Consider the following 12,855-nt stretch of genomic DNA (forward strand, 5'->3'; position numbering starts at 1 on the left):
GGACCCATATCCCCTACAGTCATGCACATATTCCTGAGTTTAAATTATATCTGTATATAAATTCACACGGACAGAGAGACGCACACGCACATGTCAATGCCTGAACATTTGAGACTGACTTTCACAAAAACTATTATTTATTGTAAAATTATTTTCCCAAATCTCCTCTCTTATCTCCACTTTTCTTCCCAGCCCAACACTGTAAGCCTTACATATGTAAGCACACGGTGGAAAGTTTGTGAACTTAATTGTCCAACCTTTTGTACATATGTTAAGAAAAGTCTTTCAGGAGGGAGACCTTCACCGTTGGTCTGGTGAAGTGTTATCTCATCCAGTAGTGACCCAAATCCACCAAGACCTGACTATTTGGCCCTCCCCACTTTCCAAAGCTCAGACATTCTGAGTCCAAAAGCTTACGTACTATGTAAGGGAAAGCCCCAGACTTAACGCTCTCTCACCATTTTAATAGGAGGTACATGTGTTCAACAAGGCTCATACAACGTGCCAGGCACTATCTTAGGGGCTCTACCAATATTAGCTCATTGAACCGCCATAACACTCTAGGTAGGTATTATTATTATTATTATTATTATTATTATTATTATTATTATCTTATAGATGAGGAAACTGAAGCACTGAATGTTGATTTTCCCCAAAATCACACTATTGGAAGGTTTGAGAGTCCTCTGCCCTCTGCCTAGGCATTGTTCATTTTGTTTTCATATTAGACACTCTTGTGAGCAATAATATTATAACTCAACAAAAAGAGCTGTGCATATTTCAGGCACTGTGCAAGAGAGAGTGGTACCAGCTGGGTCCTGGAAAACCATTTGGCATTCCTCAAATAGAACTCTGTGGGTTGGTCTCCCTCAAAGTCACAAGTAGCTGAATATGGCAACCTTGGTGACCAATGAAAAGGTCAAATTCACATATTTTGGAGAAGGGAAAAAGAGACCCTGGCAAGTGATGTGATGAAGAATCTTGGAGCCATTCCAACCTCTGGGCTCCCAGCAAGAATTTTTGAAAATCCATCCCAGATGGAAAGTCACACTCCTCTGAGGAGGATATCAATTACAGAATCTGTTTTTGCTTCATGCAAAGAATGAAAACAGAACAAATACATGTGTACCTGTTAAAGCATTGGTGACAGATAAATCAATGAGCATGATGCTAAGCTTCTAGATCACAGAAGCCTCAATCTTTGGCTCTAGTCCCAGGATCATGAGCTCTACTCTGAAAACAAAGGCGCCATCTTGAAAATGTCACTGGTCATCATAGGTGAGGTTATGGATTCGAATCTATCTTGGGATCCCTTGGTTGCAAGGAACAAAACCCACTCAAATCACAAACATATACATATATACACACAAAGGAAAAAAAGAAGGGTTGTATTTAGCAACAAGGTACAGGAGCATATTATGAAATGAAAGGGCAGAAAATGCAATTAACATCCACAAAATACTGCGAACAGCAGTAAAAAGCAAAACCAAAGTTTTGCTCTCAGTCTCTTTTAAATAAATTGGTTTCTTGTCTCTGCTTCTGTCTGTATGCCACTGTTATTCTGCATTCTCTCTCTCTCTCTCTCTCTCTCTCTCTCTCTCTCTCTCTCTCTCATTTTTATCTCTGTCTCTAGATCTCTTTTTATGTTTTAACAAGTTCTGCCCATTTCTTGGCACAAAAGCAAACACAATGTCCCCATTGCAGACTTTATTTCTCTGTTTAAATGCTCAACAGACACTCAATAGAATTTCATGAGCCCAAATCCAATCCCCAGGAGAAAGAATCTGATTGACTGACTTTGCGTGGGGACTACTGCTGATCTAGTTGTCTGTGGTCAGGGTGGCAAATCATATGCCCACACAGCAGGGACCGTGGGAGCTGACTCTTTGCAAAGTGCATGAACATGTTTTCAAAGAAAAAAGGAGGGTCTGAGGAATAAATGATTGACAGAGGAAATTATTAAAAATTTATAATATAAAATCCATAATTTGTACTAGAAGAGCAATGTTATTTGCTCCTCAGTTATGGGCTCAACAGAAGTGTCTTGATGGAATAATCTCATTTGTTATTCTAAGTGAAACCTTTCTTGTATTGTCACTGGATGAAAGGCGCTATCCTGAGCCTCCCTGGGAAGCTTTCCTGTGATTAAATATAGTGAAAATATTTCTATATGAGAGCTGTGAGTACCCTTGCAATTTGGTGAGCATGACAGAAACATACCCCAGTCCTGGAACCTCTCATTTTTTTCACTTTAGCATCTAAAATTGGGTCCAAGTAAGAGATTGGGATTTGTGGTTTAAATAGTCCTTTATAAGAACGGGGGAAAGGGCTACAAGAAAACCAACAGGAGTCCTGCTTGTCAGCTGACCTTCGGCATTGGCACAGCTAATGAGAGCTCATGGGTGACCAGTCCACTGAATCCCACAAATATTATCCCACCCCATGGACAAGGGGAGACAGAAACCCAGGGTATTCAGGCCTGAAAGATGTATCGTGCCAGGCTCCTTTCCTCTAATTTCAATCTAGGACATGTGGATTTGGATTTCTCTATGATCCTTTAGGAGATACGATTTTAAAACTATCAAACTCGGAGGTAGTGTGGCATAAAGCAGGAGCTCAGCATGCTTTGCACTTCAGCACACTTAAGGACCACCATGCATTCCTCTTACAAGCTTCCAGTTCTTTGTCCACATTCTGAATCTAAGAACAGTGCACACTCATTTCATGTTCATTTGGTGACAAAACATGAACTATCACTGACTAGAGGCTATTGGTGTCTTGATTTCTCCCACTCGGTGTGGCTGTTTAGACTGTGTAGTTGGGAGGTCTACACTCCTTAGAGAAGTCAGCCAGACAGAGGACCAGAACTCCAGTCCCAGCTACCCCACCACCTGCTTTGTAGCGCTGAGAAAGTCCTCCACATTTTCTGAGTGAGCCTCATGTTGTTTTCAAATATTAATTTGGGATCAGATGTTTGGAATTAGAAAAGTTGCTGTGAGAATTCAAGAAGCATCTACAGTCTGCTCTCCATCCACAAGTTCTGCACCCGCAGATTCAATCAACCTGGAATGGAAAACAGTATTGTTGATCCACAGTTGGGAACACTTGGATGTAGAGGGTTGACTGTGTGCATTGTTCTACACCATTCTATATAAGGGACTTGAGTAGCCATGGAACAAACCCCTCGAAGATACTGAGGGAAAACTGTAAGTACCGCAGGAATACACGGTGGGTCTATGTACATTTCTCTTATCCATTCTAATTTGTTAAAGTCTAGACAAATTATCATCATTATTTTTAATAGCTGCCCCTAATAAAGCATCCACTTACACTCAAGTATTACCATACTGTCTTTTAATTAATTCCCTAAACAACTTTAAGATTGGTGTTATCTAAATTTCACACACAAAAAAAGAATGCAATTTAGAGAGGTCGAATGACTTACTCAGGGTCACACAGCAATAAGTGGTGGATAAAACCCAAATTCCACCCCATGCCTGTTTTGTGCCAGTCTGGCTCCTTTCCATGATGACATAAGTGGACATAAAACTACCCAAAGGAGAGCATCTTCACTGTTTAAGGCTTATTTCTGATTACAACAAATTATTCTCCAAAATAACGAGGAAGAGGAGGAAGAGGAAGAGAAGAAAGCAGAAGAGGGAGCAGCAGCAGCAGTATTTCATAGATCCAGAACCCAAAGGGAATCAAAAGTTAAGGGGAAAAGCCATACAATATAACATGTTTTCCTTTCCTCCCTATGTCTTTTAGGTGTAATTTTTCCAGAGAATTCTTCCTTTAGGGGAAGCCAATGGAATTTTTCTTTTTTCTTTTTTTTTCCTTTTTTTAAAAACTTTTATTTATTTTTAAGTGTGTTTTTCCAGGCTCCATCAGCTCAAGTGGTTGTTTCAACCTAGTTGTGGAGGGCACAGCTCTCAGTGGCCCATGTGGGGATCAAACTGGCAACCTTGTTAAAAGTACGGCGCTCTAACCAACTGAGCTAACCAGCCACCCACATCAATGGAATTTTTAAATCTGTGTGGCCTGTAACCACGATTTTCCTTGAGGAAAATGCGAAGGGCAGAAAGGAGGTAAGGGAAGAAGGGGCAGCAGAGCCCTTGGGCGGAAGAGTGTGGCACGTGCTGGGTGGAGTGCAGAGCTGCTGCTGTGGGTGTCAGAACCGTGACTTCTCCTCCCAGCTCTGCTCCTACTCCCCACCTCTCGGCATCTTAGATTCCTCCTAACTCAGCAAAAGGGGGCACTGTGACCAGATGTTCCTCCAAGTTCCCCCATTTTGATATCCTTTTGTGTAAACCAAGATTTTTTAAAAAAGAAAATTATAACAAGCTGCCAGTGAGCACATGGACAGGTTTTAATCGCTTAGAAACCTGTCTCTTGTCCTCCTCTTTGCTACCTTTGGACTGTGGTTTCTGTGGCATAAGCCCAACACACTGAGGGCTGAACATTAGGAAGCAGAAAGTGTCTTAGAGAAAAGAGAAAGAGAGAGGAAGACGAAAAGAAGGAGGAGGAGGAGGAGGGGGGGGGAGGAGGGGGGAGGGGAGGGGAGGAGGAGGAGGGGAGGGGAGGGAGGGGAGGGGAGGGGGGGGAGGAGGAGGGAGGGGAGGAGGAGGAGGAGGAGGAGAAGAAGAAGGAAAAAGAAGAAAAAAGAAAGAAGAAAGAGAAGGAGAAGGAGAGGGAGAGGGAGGGGGAGGGGGAAGAAGAGGGGGAGAAGGAAACGCTGATAATTTAATTTAAAACATGTAGATATGCGTCATATGTGTTTTGAAAGTGCCACATAAGTCACACAATTCATGTGGCCATTTACTGGCCTATAGGCAACATCTTTGAGAGCAAGAGCCCTGCCTCTCAGCACCTGGAACAGAACCTAGAATACAGTAAGTGCTTCATTAATACTGAATGAACAAATAAGTAAATGAACGGTTCCTTCTCAAACAGAAGAGGTTGAAAGGGAAATTTTCAAATATTTGCTTGGATGCAGGTCAGTGTCATCCTGAAAAAAGAAAACACAGTGCGCTCTAATGTAAATGAGTGCTCTGAGTCTGATTATAAAGACTGTACTCGTTTTAAACACTGGTAAGAAAGAAGATGTAGAGTTATTTGAGGATTGTTTTCGCTCCAGTTTAGCTCAGAACCAGTAAATAAGCAGTACAGAGAATATTTTCAAGATCAAAGGCACAGAAAATAAAGCATTCCCGTTGTTTAGGGGGCTAATGAAGCCCGCACAGAGTGGACCATCCACTAAGACAGAGGAGCCCAGGACCTGGAATGCTCACCAGCTGTGATTATCTGGGCACAGCCATCTGAGTACTCCTTCTGTGTCTTACTGATGTTTGGACCTCAGCCAGCCCAGCCATTTTTTTCAAGGCATATTTTTGAACATATAAGATAAAGCCATTTCAAAATTCAATGATTTATCTTTACATTCAAAATATCTTCACTAGTCTCATTTGCTTCTCATTCCAGTTTCTTGCCCTGTTTTAACTTAAGGGCATACTTTGACCTCAAACAGATTTGAAGCCCGTAGTGGAACAGGTTAACGCTGGGAAATCTTTGGTCCCTTCACCCTGAGAGAGACAGAGCCTGGGCTTAGGATGACGGCTTATTTGGTCGGAAGGCTGCCACATCTCTAATGGCCTGTAAACACTTGTAAGTGGCTGCCTTCTCAAAATCTCTCTCTTTGAAGGCAAGAAAGCTGTAGGTCCTGAGGGCTGCTGAAGAGCTTAATGAAAATCAATAATGAAATGAAAAATGAGCAAAGGAGAATCACAAAGAAGTTTCCAAAAGATGGTGAATTTCTCTGACACTTTGGTCTTCAAAAAAAGAGTTCTGACTCCTCCTGAAATGCATGTCTGAAATAAGACATAAAATTGCAAAGTAATGTGGCTCATTGCTCATGAGTGGTCCATGCTAGATTTCCCTCTACCCAGCCCCTCCTCTGAAATCAAGACAGGAGGATAGATGAAGAATGGAAATCGCTTCTAATCTCTGGGCTGACCATGTGGGAAGGAACTAGGGTTTCTTGACTCTTGGAATCCTTTTGAAATTCAGTTAGACGCAGGTGATTGGGCTAAGAGAGTGGGAAGCTTTTGTTTGTGCCCTGAGGCCATACACAAAACCAACTTGATTATGATATTGTCTGTGATCTTCATTTCAACTATTTTGAACTGATTTGGGGCTGATACCAAAACTCTGGAAAAGTGTGTCATCACAGAAATCGTATCAGTTGTCCGTGGAGCATCTCAGCCTGAGAACTGAGATTCTCATTCATGTGTGTATCCTAATGAGTGCTGATGTGTACATTCATTGGCCTGTCCACACAAGATGTTCACAACCAGCATGTATTCTGATTGGTCTGTGCTCATGCCGTATAAGTTATAGATCCTGAATGCCACCCTACAGCAGAGGAGGCTGATGCCCAGCCTGTATCTGCTCAGCATGCCTGAGTTTACCTGTACCTTCAGTAGACAATTTCCAGCACACTGGCCATTTCCTACCTCACGTACATATGTCTCTCTTCTCTGGAGCCCTGGAAGCTTGCTTTATAGCGGGCAGGGGAAACCATAGCATGCAGGAGAGTTAAAAGCCCCAGGGACAACTCTCAACCATTGGGGGAAGTCAATGACTAAATCCTCCAGCCTCCCCACCTTATAATTATGAGACAAGTCTACAACAACTTCTCAGAAGGTCCCCAGTGAGATTGAGCTCTAGTTACCCACAGCGGTAATTGTGGGTACCTTTATTGCCTTTTCTCCTCTCCTTAATTCACTTTCCCAATTTCCTTACTTTTGCTTCCTAGGACTGCCTTCCTATAGGTTGTTTCACCTAAGTCTTCATTTGGGGTCTTTTTTGCGGAGCAATGCAAACTACAAAAACTGCTCCCCTGATCCCTTGCACTGAGAACAGTATTTTGAACATCATAAGCATTCAAAAAGTACTTATGGATATCTTGGGAAATCTGCCTAGTAATAATTCCAGCTATTCCTTTGACTCCTTTGGGAGATTATTCACAATTGGAGATCATGAAACAGAGAAGATGAAATAGTCCCTTTCTTCCAAGAACAGCATATAAGTGAAGGCTGGAACATGTGTGGAAAATGCAGGGAAAGGTCATAGTTCTGCATGCCTGGGACTCAGGTAGGTAGAAGATGAACAGTGGAGAAAGAGATAGGAAACAGGCATCTATCAGTCCTCCCTCCCAGTAACTCATTTTATTCGAGTTACGGCAGTAGAAGAGAGAGTTCAGTATAGAATTAACCTCAACTCTAAGTTAAACAGGCAAAGAAGACATTTTTCCAAGACTATTACAACAGAGGAGAGAGATTGAACTGAACTCTGAAAACAACAGGGACAAGTACGAGCTTATATTCAGTGCACAGAGTGAGAGAATGGATGAAAGATTACTAAGAAGAACTAGATAAAGGGTGGGAGGATTCTCACTAAACTATTAGGTTGGTGCAGAAGTAACTGCAGTTTTTGCAATTATTTTCAACCATCTAAGTTGCGATTACTTTTGCACCAACCTAACAACTTAGCAAGATTTTTGTTAAAACTGGGCTAAGCAGACCAATAGAAAGGCCTATATTAGAAAAGGGCTCAAAGGAGCCTGGGAAAAGTTTGACAAAGAAACTGGTCCAGACAACCTGTGAGCTACCTCTTCTCTAACACAAAGGCTGCGTGAAGCATTCAACATTCCATCCACATTTTCGACAGATATTTCTGAAGCACTTCTGCTTGGTTCTGGGATACAATGGGGGAGCAAGACAGACATGGTCATTTTTCTTATGAAGCTACATTGTTTGGAGGAAAGGTAGATACAAGCTGGAAATGATGTGGTTTGGTGGGTTCCACACTAGGGAAGCACTGAAACACCCAGCAGAACACCTGACCCTGGTTTTGGAGGTGTTTTGGGGGAGGAGATAACTTCTCAGATGATATGACATTTCACCTAAGGCCTGAAAGATGAGTAGAAATTGGCAAGGCGATGAGGAAAGAGAATAACATAAGAGTATGACAGTTTCAAGAAATTGAAAACAAGTTTGATATGGGTTGTTGGGGAGAATTGAGGAAAATTAGGCTGCGAAGTTAGATAGAGGACAAATCATAAAAAGCCATGAGGGACACGTTAAGAAAATATATATGTTTACTACAGGACTTCTCAGAACCTTTAATTGGTAGATATCTTAGGGTTTCCCCTGATGTGTACTCTAAGATAAGAATCAGAATAGAATTAGCTTGTCTGGGAAGTGATTTCTGAAAATTAGAGGAAGTAAGGACAATCAATGAAGGGGGCATTAATGAGCATGTGAGCCCCTGTGGTCAGGGGGGTTGGGCCCACTGGTGAGCTCTGGGTGACAGTGTAGAACAGGCCTCTGAGTTGTCCCAACCAACAGACAAAAAAGGTGTGGCATTGTCTCCCTACTGCTGTCCAGCATTGCTTAACGTCTGCTTTCAAGGGCAATACTCTCAGCTTGCCTTACAAGCCACCACGTGTATATCCCGGGCCCAAAGGAAAAGAAAACAAATAAACCAATGAGCACCTAGAGCAAGGGCCACAAGTGCTGACAGCAGAGTGTGCAGGATATATGGGCAGAGCATGGACACGGTCAGCTACAAAAGGGTCATGTACTTTGTGAGGCTCTAAGAGGGGAGATAAGGTTTGGATATTTTCCAAACATATTTGACCTTCTTGTATAGAGCATCCTGACGGACTAGCGATGTCCACATGGCACATTTGGAGGGTTCCTTGTCCAGGTCAGTGGTCAGCACACTTTGTCTAGAGAGGGCCAGATAAAGAATATTTTTGGCTTTGTAGGCCGTATAGTCTCTGTCACAATAGTTCAACTCTGTTGCTGTATCTTGAAAGCAGCCACAGACAAAATGCAAATGAATGGCCATGGCTATGTTCCAATAACTTCATTTACAGAATCAAGGAGTGGGCCAGATTCGGCCCATAAGCTGCAGCTTGCTAACCCCCGGTCTAGCTCATTCCTAGAGCTCCGTCCAGCTCTAAGATTCTAACACCTGTTTGGCATTGCTCTGCATAGCAGAGAGGTCCGATTGACTGACCTTACTTAGCACAGCATTTGCTCCCTCCTCCCCATGTGGATCCATGGTAATTGTGTTTCAGATCAATGTGCCTAGTCTCTCTGGAACCCATCCCAACCAGGCCTCTGCAGCAGCCTCTTTATTCTATTTTGCCCTCTGCTGGGGAAAAGCAACTGAGCCTGTATTAATAATTCTGCTGGGGAAATAAAAATAGTGCTGCCCTGAGGCTGCCTGATGCCAAGAATTTTCTATGTCATGGGAAGAGAAAAATAAATAGCAGCTCAAAATAAACAGGTCCTACCCACCCCTAGTCAGGCTTTGAGAGACCTGAAGACTAGGGGAAGCAGGGGAGGGGGTCAGATGGCAAAAATTGCACTCCAGCTTTTGCACATGAAGACATTAGGACAACAGTATCTCCTGATATGTCTATTCAGCCTGCTTTATTGACCATCTAATGATTGACAGGCATTTATTACCTCATTCAATAAATACATAGTGAAGACTACCTTGTTCCAGACACTGTGCTAGACAGAACTGGCTGCATAATTTGTGAGGGTCAGTGCAAAATTAAAAGGTACAACTCCTTGTTCAACAACGACTATGAACTTCAAAATGCTCAACGGACAGCAGAGCATTAGCCGAAGCACGGGATCCATCTAAGTGCTGTACAATTGCATCAGTCACACACTAATGAAGCCCGCCTCGGTGCTTGATTTTGATGTTATAGATATGATGTTACAAAGAGGATGCCAGTCCTCGCCCTAGAGAATCTTACTATCCAAGGAGGGAGAGAAGATGTAAGTAATAAAAGACCTTGCAGGGCTTCACACCATCTTTTCATTTCCTTTACCACTTTTGTCAGATCCCAGTGAGTACCCACATTCAACAGCCAGTACCTATGTCCCTTTGCTAGCATCTGACCACAGGCTGCCAGAGCCACTGACTGTGAGCTCAGAGAACTGGAAGTCCTTCACCAATGACTGACTTGTGTGGGAATCCATCTAGTTTGCTCCTGGCGCTTGACGAGGTCAGCTCTGACCCCTGCAGCATTGAGTCGTACTTTAGCTTGGTTCCCTTCCCTTCCTTCTTCCCACCTCCCTACCAGTTCTTCCTGAGAACACTTCCTAGTAGTTCACCTCGACACAAATTCAGGGTCTGCTTTTGGGGGACCCAACCTAAGACACGTGCATATAAATTATGGAGGAGTAAGGTTCAAAATGAGAAGTACCTTGATAGAGGTGCTGGGAAAGTCCTAGGCACATTGAGAGATGAGAAAAGGCTGGAAGGCAGTGAGTGGCACAGGTGGGAGAAATCCTGCATTATTTGGTGTCCATGTTGGGTCTTGATCAATAGACATTATTTCAAAAGGTCGAGTTGAGTGATGGAATAGTAGGAGGTATTGTGCCTATTCTCTGTTTATCCCTCCAGGTCTTCTCTGCACTCTTTTCTACCTTGCTCTGTGTCGTGCGGAGCAGCTTGCAGGGTCTCAGCTCCTGCTCCCCACATAAGAACGCAGGATCTGGTGAGGCTAAAAAGGAACACCCACGGAGCCATAGACAGGGGAGTCATACCACTATGGTCTCACTGGAGGCTGGAGTCACCCGACGTGCGACCTGCTGTCCGCTTTTCTGCCAACCGACCAACTTCCCAACCAGCGCAGCCGTGGCAGTTATATCAGTGGCCAATTGGCTAACCGGCCACAGCTGACGGCCATCGACTACCCGAGCCAGCACCTTTCCACCTGAGGCCGAGAGCCTGGAACCTGCTCTCCAGGGCTTTGTCCCCACACTCTGTGTCTGGAAAGGCTGACCTGTGTGGACTGCATTAACAGGCAACCTTGTCTTGTCTTCTGGCTTCTGGTTGGATGAGGACAACAACCCTGTCGGTGATAGGAACGTGGAAGAGCATGAGCTGTACGGCCTTCTTCATAAAGCTACTCTTCCTGTATCTAGTAACTGCTCCACCTCTAGCTCTTTCGGGTCCAGAGGTAGTAATGAATAGCCATGGGAACTGTGCCATTTCATGCTGGTTTTAAACCCTGCCCACATCTACGTAAGTAGTCTCTTTTGTAATGTTTCTTATCGACCTAGTTTGAGTGTCCCATCTGGACTGTACTGGGACAATGACTGACACAGATATGAAGGGGATTAAAAACAATGCAGGTGAAAGGAAGAGCTCAACCAAAAGCACGGAAGCCAGGCTCAAAGCTGTTACAAAAATTGTCAGTAGGAAGTGCATGGAGAGCATTGTAGGATTTAAACCACAAAGGCAGATTACAAATAAAATACAAACAGCTTTGAATGGCTAAGCCTAAGGAGTTGGGACTTTGAGCCATAGTATGTCAGAACAAAAGCTGTGATGTGATCAGAGCTGTATTTGGGGGGAGTTGACCTGAAAAAAGTGAGAAGGAGATGGACTGAAGATAAACTGGAAAAGGTCTGAAGGACGTAGAGGCTACTGCTGTGATCTAGTCAGAACCAGATTAATATGCAGACAGCTGGACAAGGTACTGCTGAAAATACAATGAGAGATATAGAAAGCCATCTGTAGCAGACACGCCACCACCTTGAAGTTTTTGTTCATGGCTGATTCACCCTTCCTGATTCACCTGGATCATTTCTTATTTTCTCCAGGTTTAGCTTAAACATTGTTTTTCCTAAGAAGCTTTTGCTGGCCCTTCCTTCTGTATTGCCTGAGGTCCCCTTGTTAATGTGCTCATAAAATGCCTTGTATCTGCCTATATCTACCTAACTGTGCACATTGCACTGTAACTATTTAACTTTCAACTTTGTACCATAAGGTCTATAACAGCAGAAACCACATCCATTTTGCTCACCATTGCATCTCTGGAGGCCAGCCTAATTCCCTAACACCTAATGAATATATAATGGATGCGTGGACAAAAGGAAGGATGGAGGGATGGAATCAGTGGCCTCTGAATGTTGCTGTTAGACAAGTGGCTTGACATTGACTTTCTAGTATCGATTTGGGTAGAATCATTCATTCATCCTCCGGTGATATTTTTCAGGTTCTTATTTAGTTCTACAGCTGAGTTTCAGAAGTTCCATTTCAGAGGGTAATTAATAGAGTCACATTTCTATTGAGGAAGTTGGAATCTGAGATATTTGGGCTCTTGGCAAAAAAGAGGATACTGACAGGAGGATGCAATCACCAGAAAGTAAAAAAAAGAAATTACAAGAAGCATTTTGCAAAGTAAACATCATTACGAAGGGGGAAAGATGAAGCTAAAATAAGTGTTTCCTGTTGAAGCCTTCTTTGTATTATAAATCATGAAGGGGCTTGACTGGATAGTAGCTTGTTGATGACAAATAACCTGCAATTCATTTCTTTTTCCTGCGCACTTTTGGCCAACATGCTGCAAGATTGATGTAACTGTGATTTGACAGCCCTTTCTTTCTACATCCTGGGAGAAGCTGAGACTGGGCTCTGCCTGGAGAAACACCTAGTCTGGGGGACCAAATCTGTTGCCCCCAATTGTAGATGCCGTTGTACTAGTCAAGGCCCCCATATGACAGCTAACACACCCAAACAGGCGAATTAAGGAGACATTAACAAAGCCACCACTTTCAAAAGTGTGGACAGGATAAGAGAAACCAACAAAAGGTGATGCAGCATCCTGGACCCAGTGACAGTGGGAGTTGCTGGTACCACTTCCAGAGCAAACATAAGTATCTACAATTTACAGGTGAGAAAACAAGACTTGCCTTTCCTATGCAGGTGGTCCGAGGGAGGTTCAAGGAAGAAAACGTAAGTGACAGCACTTGAAAAACT

Source organism: Rhinolophus sinicus, linkage group LG10, assembly GCF_036562045.2.
Source record: "Rhinolophus sinicus isolate RSC01 linkage group LG10, ASM3656204v1, whole genome shotgun sequence".
NCBI lineage: Eukaryota > Metazoa > Chordata > Mammalia > Chiroptera > Rhinolophidae > Rhinolophus > Rhinolophus sinicus.